The sequence below is a fragment of the Herpailurus yagouaroundi genome, unplaced genomic scaffold, assembly GCF_014898765.1.
Source record: "Herpailurus yagouaroundi ecotype Mexico unplaced genomic scaffold, PumYag 191, whole genome shotgun sequence".
In the NCBI taxonomy this organism is placed as follows: Eukaryota; Metazoa; Chordata; class Mammalia; order Carnivora; family Felidae; genus Herpailurus; species Herpailurus yagouaroundi.
The window spans coordinates 15,299,232-15,309,962 of record NW_024412422.1 but is presented as its reverse complement, the minus strand read 5'-3'; positions in this window follow the sequence as shown (position 1 = coordinate 15,309,962).

Here is a 10,731-nt window from a genome sequence, read left to right as displayed (position 1 = left end):
CCCCCCGGGGCCCCCTCCACCAGCCACGACACGGACGCCGGCCGCGGCCCCTGCTGGCTGGCTCGCCTGCAGGACACGCCTTTCACTACTGTCCCCAAACCCAGCCCGGGAAGGCAGACCTCTCGTGCCAAAGCCGTGCGGGCCGGGGGGCCGCCCGGCCGGGCCCCGGAGCTTTGGCCGCGCACGTGCCCCCCGGGCTGGGGGCCAGGCGGCGTCACGCGGGCCCCAGCAAGCGGCGTGACCGGGACCGGCCTGTCCTTGTGCCGCGGGCCGACCCCGATCTCCCCAGAGTTGCCGCGGGTGCCGCCGGGATGCCTGGGGCCCCCTCCTCCCGCCTAAACTGACGTCATCCTGTGTACTGAGCCGGCCGCTCCCGGGTGGGGGTGGCGGGGGGCTCTGCCCCGAGTCGCCCCCCACGAGGGCCCTCCGCCCCGTCAGTGTGGGTGTCCCGTCTGGGCCGGGGCAGGCCTCTGCCTCTTTTCTACCGCCAGAGAAATGAGTTTTATCATCTTTTAAAAGTAATTCACTATTGAAGTAATAAACCTTTTTTAAAAGTTAAAGTGGGCGTCGGTGACAGCCTGTTTGTGGGGGAGTGAGGGGCTTCTGGAAAATTCTGGGCTCTTCGTAGTCAATAGCCCCTTCCTGGTAGCTGTTCTCTGGGGGCTGGGCTGCTACCAGCCTGCCTCTTTCTCTTTCTCCCTTCCTTCCTTCCTTCCTTCCTTCCTTCCTTCCTTCCTTCCTTCCTTCCCTCCTTCCCTCCTCCTTTTCTTTTTTCTTTTCTTTCTTCCTTTTCTTTCAGTGTTTATTTATGTTTGGTGGGGGGAGTGGAGACAGAGAACTCCAAGCAGGCTCTGCACTGCCAGCCCAGAGCCCAATGTGGGGCTCGGGCCCCACTAACTGTGACCTCATGACCTGAGCCAAAATCAAGACTCGGACGCTTAACCCCCTGAGCCACCCAGGCGCTCCTCTTTTTACTTTTTCATCTGAGAGACAGAGAGACAGAGAGAGAGACAGAGAGCGTGACCGCAAGCAGGGGAGAGGGGCAGAGAAAGACTCTTATGCAGGCCCCACGCTTAACGCAGAGCCCGACTCGGGCTCGATCTCGTGAACTGTGAGATCGTGACCTAAGCCGAAACCAAGGATCAGTTGCCGAACCCACTGAGCCACCCAGGTATCCCCGGATGGGATCTCTAGACGATACTCCCCCTGAAAAACATTCACAAACGAGGTCTCCTTGTCAGATGCCTTTTTAATGTGTATCTCCTCCTCCCCCAGAAGTTCAGCGAAACATTATATAATACACGCCTTTAATCAGTCTCTTGTACTTCTCTGCAACCCAAGTGTCTGTGGAAATGCAAACAGGTGTTCTAATTTCTTCTTGGGACCACAAAGGTTCACATTTTGGGGGGCTGGTCCGCCATTCCATTGTAGGTACACAACTGACCAGCAACATCGATGGGTCACATTTGTTATCTATCACAAAGCCATAAACCTTTATTGGAACGCATCTCCTTTTTTATACGTATTTTACGACGTTTTCAGTGTGCAGAGTGGAATTGACGTGTGTGTGCAGCTCCAGGAATTGTAACGCCTACACACACGTGAGTGACTACCACCAACCAGCTTAACGAACAACTTCATTTTCCTTCCCGATTCCCTCCTGCTTCTCCTCTGCGGTAAAACCTTCCCCTGAGGCCTAACCTCTGGCAACCAGGTAGTTTTGCCTTTTTGCGAATGTCCTATAAATGGAATCGCACAGTCTATGGTCTTTTAAGACCTCTGCTTTCTCTTGGCACAACGTCGTGGGATTCACGCAAAGCCTTGCACCGATCAGCGGTCCGTTTCTCTTTACCGCGGAGCAGAGTCCCGCTGTTTGCATATGCCGCGGGGATTTGGGCGAGTCAGGACTCGCAGGGCATTTAGACGTGTTTCCAGTTTTGGGGCGGCTTGGATGACTCAGTCAGTTGAGCGCCCGACTTGGGCTCGGGTCGTGATCTTGCGGTTTGTGGGTTCGAACCCCGCGTCGGGCTCTCTGCTGTCAGCGCGGAGCCCGCTTCGGGTCCTCTGTCCCCCTCTCTCGCTGCCCCAACCCGCTCGCACTCTGTCTCTGTCTCTCTCAAAAATAAAGAAACATTAAAAAAGAAAAAAAAAGTGTTTCCAGTTTTTGGCGGTTAGGAACAACACCTAGCAGTGGGGTTGGTAGGGGCCATACGGCAATTCTGGGGTTAGCCTCTTGACTTTCCGCCAGATAATTTTCGGAGCGGCAAGGCATGAGAGCGTCACCTGTTCTGCGTAATGGCCAGCCCCTCGGTATTTTAAAACCTTTTCGTCGTTCGGAGTGGAATCTCCTTGTGGTTCTTCTTTGCCCGGAAATACACCTCCTGAGGAGGCGAATGAGGCTTCTGCGTCCTCCCCCATGAATTCATGTGTCCCTGACTGACAAAAACTTTTTGCCAGAAGTGGACCACATTTATCATCATTTCCATTCTTATCTTCGGAGATGGAAGACGGAGAAGCCCTGTTTACATGAATAAGCAGCCGGGGGGCAGAAGGAATGTCCTGATGGTGGTGTCACTCAATTCTTCTGCTCTTGAGTGATGAGCAAAAGTCAGAGAGCCGTCTGTCATCAAAAAGTATTTTTGCTGATGTGTCAGCTGACCGGTCCCTTCGACCTTCCTGCACATGTGTAGAAGGCAACAAAGGAGGTCACCCATTTGCGGCAGGATTGCTCCACCTTTAGATTAGTTCTGTAAACCAGTATTCGGGTGTCCCTCCGGTGGGGACCCGAGGGCAGAGTGGGACTCTGTCTGCCCGCCGCAGAGTGGGCGGTGGGGGGGCGGGGAGCTCACAAAGGGGCGGAGAGAATGTTCTCCACGGCCTGGGCCTGCTCTCGGGTAGACCTGCAGGCCGAAAGCTCGCGGGGAGTCCAGGCTTTGAGATGGTTCCCCTCAAGCCCCCATTTATTCTCCTTGGGAAGCGGAGCTCAAGGACTCCCCAAGCGGAGTGCGATGACCTTTGAGGACCGGACACTTGGGCCTGAGCCTCAACACAGACACTTTTTTTTACACGTGTGCACGGGGCTCTACATGCTTATAAAAAGAAAAACAAAAAGGCAACATCTAGAGGGCATTCCGGTGTGTGTGTGTGTGTGTGTGTGTGTGTGTGTGTCCCAAGGGAACACGGGATGAAGAGGCAGATCTGCCCTCCACGTGGCTCATCATGTGAACAACTTCCTTCTGAATGTCTTTGTCACGTTTCGGCCGATTCGTCTTTTGGGTGCAGCCGTGGAGCCCAAACACATCCGATGACTTCATCCAGGGCTCCGCGAGGGAAATGCCCCTGACCCTTTGCCAGCCTTCAGGGTGGCCTTGGTCTAAGGAATCCCCAAAAGCGTCCCTGGCTCAGACTTTTCCCTCACGCGCGCACTCGACACCCTAACCCCCACCTACCATGTGACCCTGTTAACGTCATGCTTTTCTAAAATTTGACTCATCTTTTAAAAACGAATTCTCTTTTGAAAAAAAAAAAGCGGTTGTTCTCAACTTGTGCATCCAATGGGCAAGTTACCTGTTTTCCAGAATCCAGGAAAACAAATCACACAACTACTGAAGTTTAAAGATGTCCCTCCAGGGGCGCCTGGGTGGCTCCGTCGGTTAAGCGGCCGACTTCGGCTCAGGTCACGATCTCGCGGTCCGTGAGTTCGAGCCCCGCGTCGGGCTCTGGGCTGACGGCTCAGAGCCTGGAGCCTGCTTCCAATTCTGTGTCTCCCTCTCTCTCTGCCCCTCCCCCATTCATGCTCTGTCTCTCTGTCTCAAAAATAAATAAACATTAAAAAATTCTAAAGAAAAGAAAGATGTTCCTCCAGGTATCACGAGACCTGCCATACGTGGGAAGTCTGCACTGTTCCTTACTGTTCCTTACTGTTCCTTACTGTGTCCTGCATTCCCCCATCTGCTCGTGGAATAAACGTTACCCTTGTATGGTTTCTATGGAAGCTTTCCCTCCTGTCTCGCTCACTCCTGGCATCACCCAAGGCTCCGTTCCAGCCAGGCCCTCTCCTCCAGGAAGCCTCCCCGATCACTTCTGCTCACTCAGCTATCCCCCCCCCCCCCGCCGTGAATTCCGGGGACACTGTGTCTGTACCCTAGATGATGCTAGAATGTTCTAGAACAGTAGAAGTCCCGATTCTACTTGCTGTAGTCCCAAACCCCAACGGGCTGTGGTGTAACCCCCGGTCCCTACAATCGTGCAGGAACTGGAATATTCTTAACTGAGATGGTTGCACTCCTCTGCAATTCCTTTGTTTGCTCAGATGGTCCTTCTTTAAACCACAATTTATTGAGTGCTCGCAATGTTCTTGTGAATAAAATCCCGAGGGGGGCTTCCCTCATCTGAAAAAAAAAAAAATGGGGATAATTTAATACTTGCCCTGCGGGGTCAAGTGTGGATCTGAAAAGAGTTGGTGGCGGCACGTGAAAGGCTCAGGGCTGGGGACGCTGCACTCAAGCCCACTGTTTTGGGGCCAACCTGACGGATGCCATCGGGGTCCCTCACTGGGAGGCTCGGCTGGCCGGGTCCAGGCTCCCATGCAGGTCCTGTGAGGTCCTTTCTTCATGCAGTGGCTCGAGAGGTCTTTCTGAAGTGTGAACTATCAGAAGGTTCATCCCTTGCTTAAGCCTGGACTGTTCTCCACACTGAGGATCAAGTCCCCCCTCCTGGGGGCTGCCGGGAAAATCCCTTCTCTTCTCCTGCAGTGGCGCCGGCTTCTGGGCAATTCCAGGATCTGCCACTGGGGGGCGAGCTGTGCACACAGGTGGTTCGGAGGCCAGGGCTCTAAGAGGTTCCTTAAATTGGGGGAGTGTTACCTGGGGCCACAGCCTGGCTTCCGAAGCTTGTAACCTCGGGGCGCCTGGGTGGTTCGGTTGGTTAAACCTCTGACTTCAGCTCAGGTTATCGTCTCGTGGTTCGTGGGTTCGAGCCCTGCGTCGGGCTCTGGTGCCTGCTTCGGATTCTGTGTCTCCCTCTCGCTCTCTGCCCCTCCCTCGCTTACGCTCTCTCTCTCTTTCTCTTAAAAATAAATAAACATAAGAAAAATTAAAAAACAAAGAAAAGAAACTTGTAACCTCAAGAAGTTGCATTTTATGAAAATGGGCATTTGGGGGCGCCTGGCTGGCTCAGTTGATGGAGCATGCGACTCCTGACCTTGGGGTTGTGAGTTTGAGCCCCACATTGGGTGTGGAGATTACTTAAAAATAAATAAATAAATAAATAAATAAATAAATACACTAATTAATTAATTAATTAATTAATTAATAAGGGCCTTTTTCTTTTTTCTTTTTTTCCTAGGAAGCTTTTCCTTAATATTCTTCACATTTTCAGCGGGGCCTTGACCCTTTCCAGGGGTGTTGGAGGCCAGCGTCACCCCTAAAACGAAAACCGGGGTCACGTGACATTTGCTTTTCCTTTGTACGTACTGCAGGGGGCACTGGCCTTGGAGGCAGCCCAACCGTGTGCCGACCTCTGTCGTGCTCCAGCGGCGGGGCGGCCTTAGAGAAAAACCTGTGGCCTCTCTGAGCCTTGGGTTTCCCACCCGTGAAAAGGGAGGTACAGCTTCCCGCTCCGTGACTGTCTGGGAACCCCCGCGAGGGTGGAATAGAAGTGACGCGGGAACTTTGTGGGGTCCCCAGCAAGCGTTTATTAGATACCGACGGCGTCGGGCGCTTGCTGGGTACCAAGCGGGAGTCGGGCTCTGAGAGGACCGTGTTCGTTCGTTCATCCATTCCTGGGAGCGCACTCATGTGTCTCCTGGGAGTTGTCTTTGGTTGGGTCCCTCAGTTGGAGCGGCTGAGACAAAGGGGTGTCCCGAGCCACGGGGCGTCCCAGGAGGACAAAGGGGGCTCTCGCAGCCCAAGGGTTTGGGCGTGGAAGTACACGGACTCCGGCGGTGCACAAAAGCAGTCAAGAGGGACCTATTTGGATCTGTCAGAGCACCGATGTGCTCTGCCTCAGAAGTGTGGGGGCAAATAAAGCGGGAGCGGTCTCTGCCCTCCCAGGCTCGCGTTCTGGTGGGGGTTGGGGGGGGCAGCAAACAAGTAAAGGAAAAAGCAAGATACCTCCAGAGAGTGACGAACGCCAGGAAAGACATAAAAACAAGGTGGCATGATGAGAAGTGTTTTAGAAGTGTCCCCTGAGAAGTGCCACTGATGCTAATTCCCGAGGGATTTGAAGGACTCGCGAAAAGAGCACTTTAGGAACTGGGGACCTCATGCGCAAAGGCCCTGAGGCAGCGACCTGCAGACCAGAGACCAGTGGGCTGTGGCTGCAGCTTGGTCAGCTGTGCGGGGTGGGGGATGGGGAGGGAGATGAGATGGCGAGTAGGCAGGGACTCAACCAGGTGGGGCCCTGTAGTTCGGATTTTAAGCACAATGGGAACCACTGGCGGGGTTTAAGTTGGGAAGCGACAGGATTGCTGTTTCTGCTGCGTGGGAGTTGCAGTGGGGACAGGTGTGGGTGCAGAGGGATCCAGCAGGAGGCACTCTATACAGTAACACCTCCCCTGCCCCCTGCTCGTGCCCGGGGGCCCTCAAAGCACCCCTACGATGTCTGGGGCAGGAGAACTCGGCCGGTTTTACAGGAGAGGAAACTGAGGCATATGCCACGCCTCTCCTGCCCTCTAGCTTCCTAAGTGACTCCTCTAGGGGAGGGTGCATGCCCTCACTCTCACGAAGAGCGCTGGACCTCCTTCCTTAGACTCCGCGCTCCCGAGGGAAGGGTGGGCACCGGGTCTGTGGGGGTCCCCGCTGCGTCCGCAGCCCCTGGGCAGGCGTGTGTGCAAATGAGTCTCGGCTGAGTCAAGACGGAATGACCGAGGCTTAGTGGCCGGAGAGAGCGAGCGAGTGGCGGCCGCGGCCACCAGGGGGTGCTGCGGGACCGCCGTGCGCCTGGCGGCCCCGGTTCCCGCACCCGGGCCTCTCCGGCCGCCCGCGGCACCCCTCCACGTCTGTGTTGTGAGGTTCCGGATAAATCACACGTAAAAAATGAAAAGTTGACGGGCCGGGGCTCCACAATCCGTGTCCCTCTGTACGTTCACGTTGAACAAGCCAACCGTTTCCACACCTAAACACGCCCTGCAATCTACCTGTGTGAACTTAGTGGGGGAGGCTGAAAGTAGGAATTAGTCCTGTCGGCAGAAGGCAGGTTTGGGGAACGGGAAATGAGTATGAGTCTTTGGCTCTGGGTGTCGGGACCTGGCTTCCACAGCGGCCCCTGAGTCTGACCGTGGACCTCTGGCGAACTCAGGGCCCAGCCCCGCCCGGCCGCCCTTGGTCCCCCAGGGACGTTCGCCAGCAAGATCAAAACTTTGCATGCCCAGCAGATACAAAGTGTCAGACCAGAGGGGCGCCTGGGTGGCTGAGCTGGTTAAGCGTCTGGCTCTTGGTTTCAGCTCAGGTCATGATCTCAGGGTTTGTGGGATCTAGCCCCGCATCGGGCTCTGTGCGGACCGCTCGGAGCCTGGAGCCTGCTTCGGATTCTGGGTCTCCCTCTCTCTCTCTGCCCCTCCCCCTGCTCTCTCTGTCTCTCTCAAAAATAAGTAAACGTTAAAAAAATAAAATAACTGAAATAAAATGTCAGACCAGAGCTGGGCTCTGCCTGTTGCTAACGGTGGGTGAGCGTTCAGAGGGTGCCGTGTGTTACTTTCAACCCTCAGCATGAGCTCCCTTCACTTGCCTCACGATCCAGGTAGGTGCCCCGCTCATCATCACTCCGCTTTTACCGACGAGGAAACTGAGCCCAGAGAGGTGAAGTCAATGTCCAAGGTCTTACGGCTGGGAATCCTCAGAGCCCAGATTGGAACCCTGGGCAGCTGGATCCAAGGCCTACGTGCTCGGCCGCTGCCCTACACGCCTCCTTGTCGTCCGGTTGACCAGGACTCATATCGGTGCCTGTAGCCAGAGACCGCTTGTTTCGTATCCCTCCTGGAATCCCACTGGGGAACCGGCTTCGTTTCCAACCCAAGGGACACACAGGTCCTGGTTCTGGAGACTCTGAGAAGCCGGGGGGGCGGGGCGGATGGCAAGGCGCACTCCCCACAGAGACAACCCCAAGTCCGTCTAGAAGGAGGCCCTGTATGCCGCGGACGTGCCCGAGCCTCCGTGGAAGGGCTCCCGGGGGGAGCATCCAGGCTGCTTCCAAAAGAGGTTGAGGATGGAAGGGAAAGATGGGGAGTAAGAGTCAACATTTCTAGAAACAGTGCGTGGTCTCCAACCCCCACAACAAAACTTGAACGAGAGGGCAGCAGGTGGGGGGTGGGGAAGCAGCCGGGACTATTGAAAAAAAAATTTTTTTTTTTAGTGTTTATTTATTTTTGACAGAGAGAGACAGCATGAGCGGGAGAGGTCAGAGAGAGAGAGAGAGAGAGGGAGAGGGAGACCAGAATCTGAAGCAGGCTCCAGGCTCTGAGCGGTCCGCACAGAGCCCGACGCGGGGCTCGAACTCACGGACCGCGAGATCATGACCTGAGCCGAAGTCGGACGCTCGACCGACTGAGCCACCCAGGCGCCCCGGGACTTTTGAATAAGGTCCACCGTTTGGTTTTCGGCTGGGGTCCCGCGTCGCAGACCTCCCTCCCTGTGGTTCAGGAGCTAGCTCCAGAAGGTTCCGGGCCCGGTGTTTCTCCCAGAGGGTGAAGGCCAAGTGGCCATATCTTGGAGTCTGGAGTCACCTTGGCCACAAGGCCACAAAGCCTTAGGCACGGCTGACCTAGTTTGCAGAAATGTGCCTCCCGGCCAGCGTTGTTCGGACATCTGTTCCTCAGAGCCGGATTCAAACGGAGTAGGACTTCCTCTCCCCTGGGAAAACATTCCGGCAGATGGGTTCGAATCACGTTGCTGTGGAAGGCACAAAAGTGGCGGCCGGGCCCGCGGCAGTTTTCCAGAGCTCTGGAACATTCTTCTGGTCCCTGGGATCTTCTGTCTGTTTCCATGACCCACCCCGTCTGCTTGTCCCCGGGCTGCAGGATGTCTCCCGTTTTGGGGGACGGAGGCTCTCTGAGGAGACACTCACGTGTCTGGGCCTGCTTCGTGGTACGTTCAGCTCTGTGGTCTCAGGCGGTGGCCACGGCAGCCGTCTGACGGAGGGACCTGATTTCTTCCATGAGCTCAGCCTTGGGGATCAGGCAGGCGGCAGGGTTTGGAGCTGTTTGCGGCACAGGCCTGATTCACCGTGTCCCTCGGGCAAGTCGCTGGGACCCCTCTGTGTCCCTGCCAACAGGAATTAGAACTCCTGCCCCCGTTCATGTCGCAGCTCCTCACGAGGGCTGTAAAGAAGGAGCTTTTACGCACTTGGGGCTGGAAATAGCGTAAGACTTTGACATCTGTTCGCGAAGCAGTCTGGGAACCGACCCTAGCACCCAGAATGCAGTTCACCTTCACGAGCGCCAGGTCTCGCGGGGCTGAGCTGTAATACCGGGCGCCACCAGGAGGTGTCACTGTCAAACATGCCCTGGGCATCCTCACACCGCTGTGTCTTTGGGGGACTTTGTGTGTAAACCCGACTTCTTTAGATGATGGAGGTCAGTGCAGGCGAGTTCAAATGCCCCAGAACCACGCAGCAGTGGATGCTTGGCCTCCCTCAGAGCAACGTTTTGACAACACTTAAAAAAAATTTTTTTTTTAAATCGGACGTTCAACCAACAGAGTCACCCAGGCGCCCCCCCCAATTTTTTTTTTTAAGTTTATTTACTTATTTATTTTCAAGAGAGGGAGCAAGCAGGGGAGGGGCAGAGAGAGAGGGGAGAGAGAGAATCCCAAGCGGGCTCTGCACCATCTGCCCAGAGCCCAATGCGGGGCTCGGACTCCTGAACCATGAGAGATCATGACCGCAGCCAAGACCGAGAGCTGGACGCTTAACCAACTGAGTCGCCAGCCTCCCCTAACACTTCTGAAGTGATACAGGCGACACCATTATGGAAGACTGATGACGTTTCACGAAAGCAAGACGGCCGGGATACAGATCCGAGCTCGAAGAGAGTGGTATTTTGTGGGCTGCGCTCTGGGCGAGTGACGCCCCTCCCTCCACCCGCGGGCCCAGGCTGCCTTCGTGTCACCTGAGAACCTGGTTTTGCCTTCAGTCGCGCCCGCGGCCGCCTTGTTAGGCTGGACGCAGGCTATTGTGGCCAAGTTGTCTAATTTTTGGTTTAATTTTCAAAAGGAGACGGCTTTGAAGAAGGTGAAATTTCCCGATTTTTAATTATTGGCAACGAATCCCAATTAAATAAAGTACTACGTGGGCCAAACGAAACACAACTTGGACAAGACTCAGTCTGTCGGTTTCTGAGCAGGACTTGCCTTTGTGTGTTAGTTGTATAATTTAGGCATGCGTGTCTGTGGCTATAAACCCCTTTCTGGAGGCGTGTAGGTGGGTGCCTTCCATCAGCTGAAGTCATGGGATGCGTTTATCTTCTGCACAAACCGGGGAAAATGGATCATACTCTGGCGTTTGTAAGTGGTAACAGCTGAGACCCTGGGTTTTGGAGTCAGAACCGGGTACGAATCCCGGATCTGCGAGTTGCTAGCTGTGTGACCTTGGGCAAGTCACTTGACCTCTCTGAACCTCAACATCCTCATGTGTAAAAACGGGGGCCATAAAAGTCCCAGTGTCGTAGCCCCGAGTCGCGTGTCCACCACAGATTTCTAACTGTCACCTTCCGGGCACACGGAGAAGGCTGCTTTG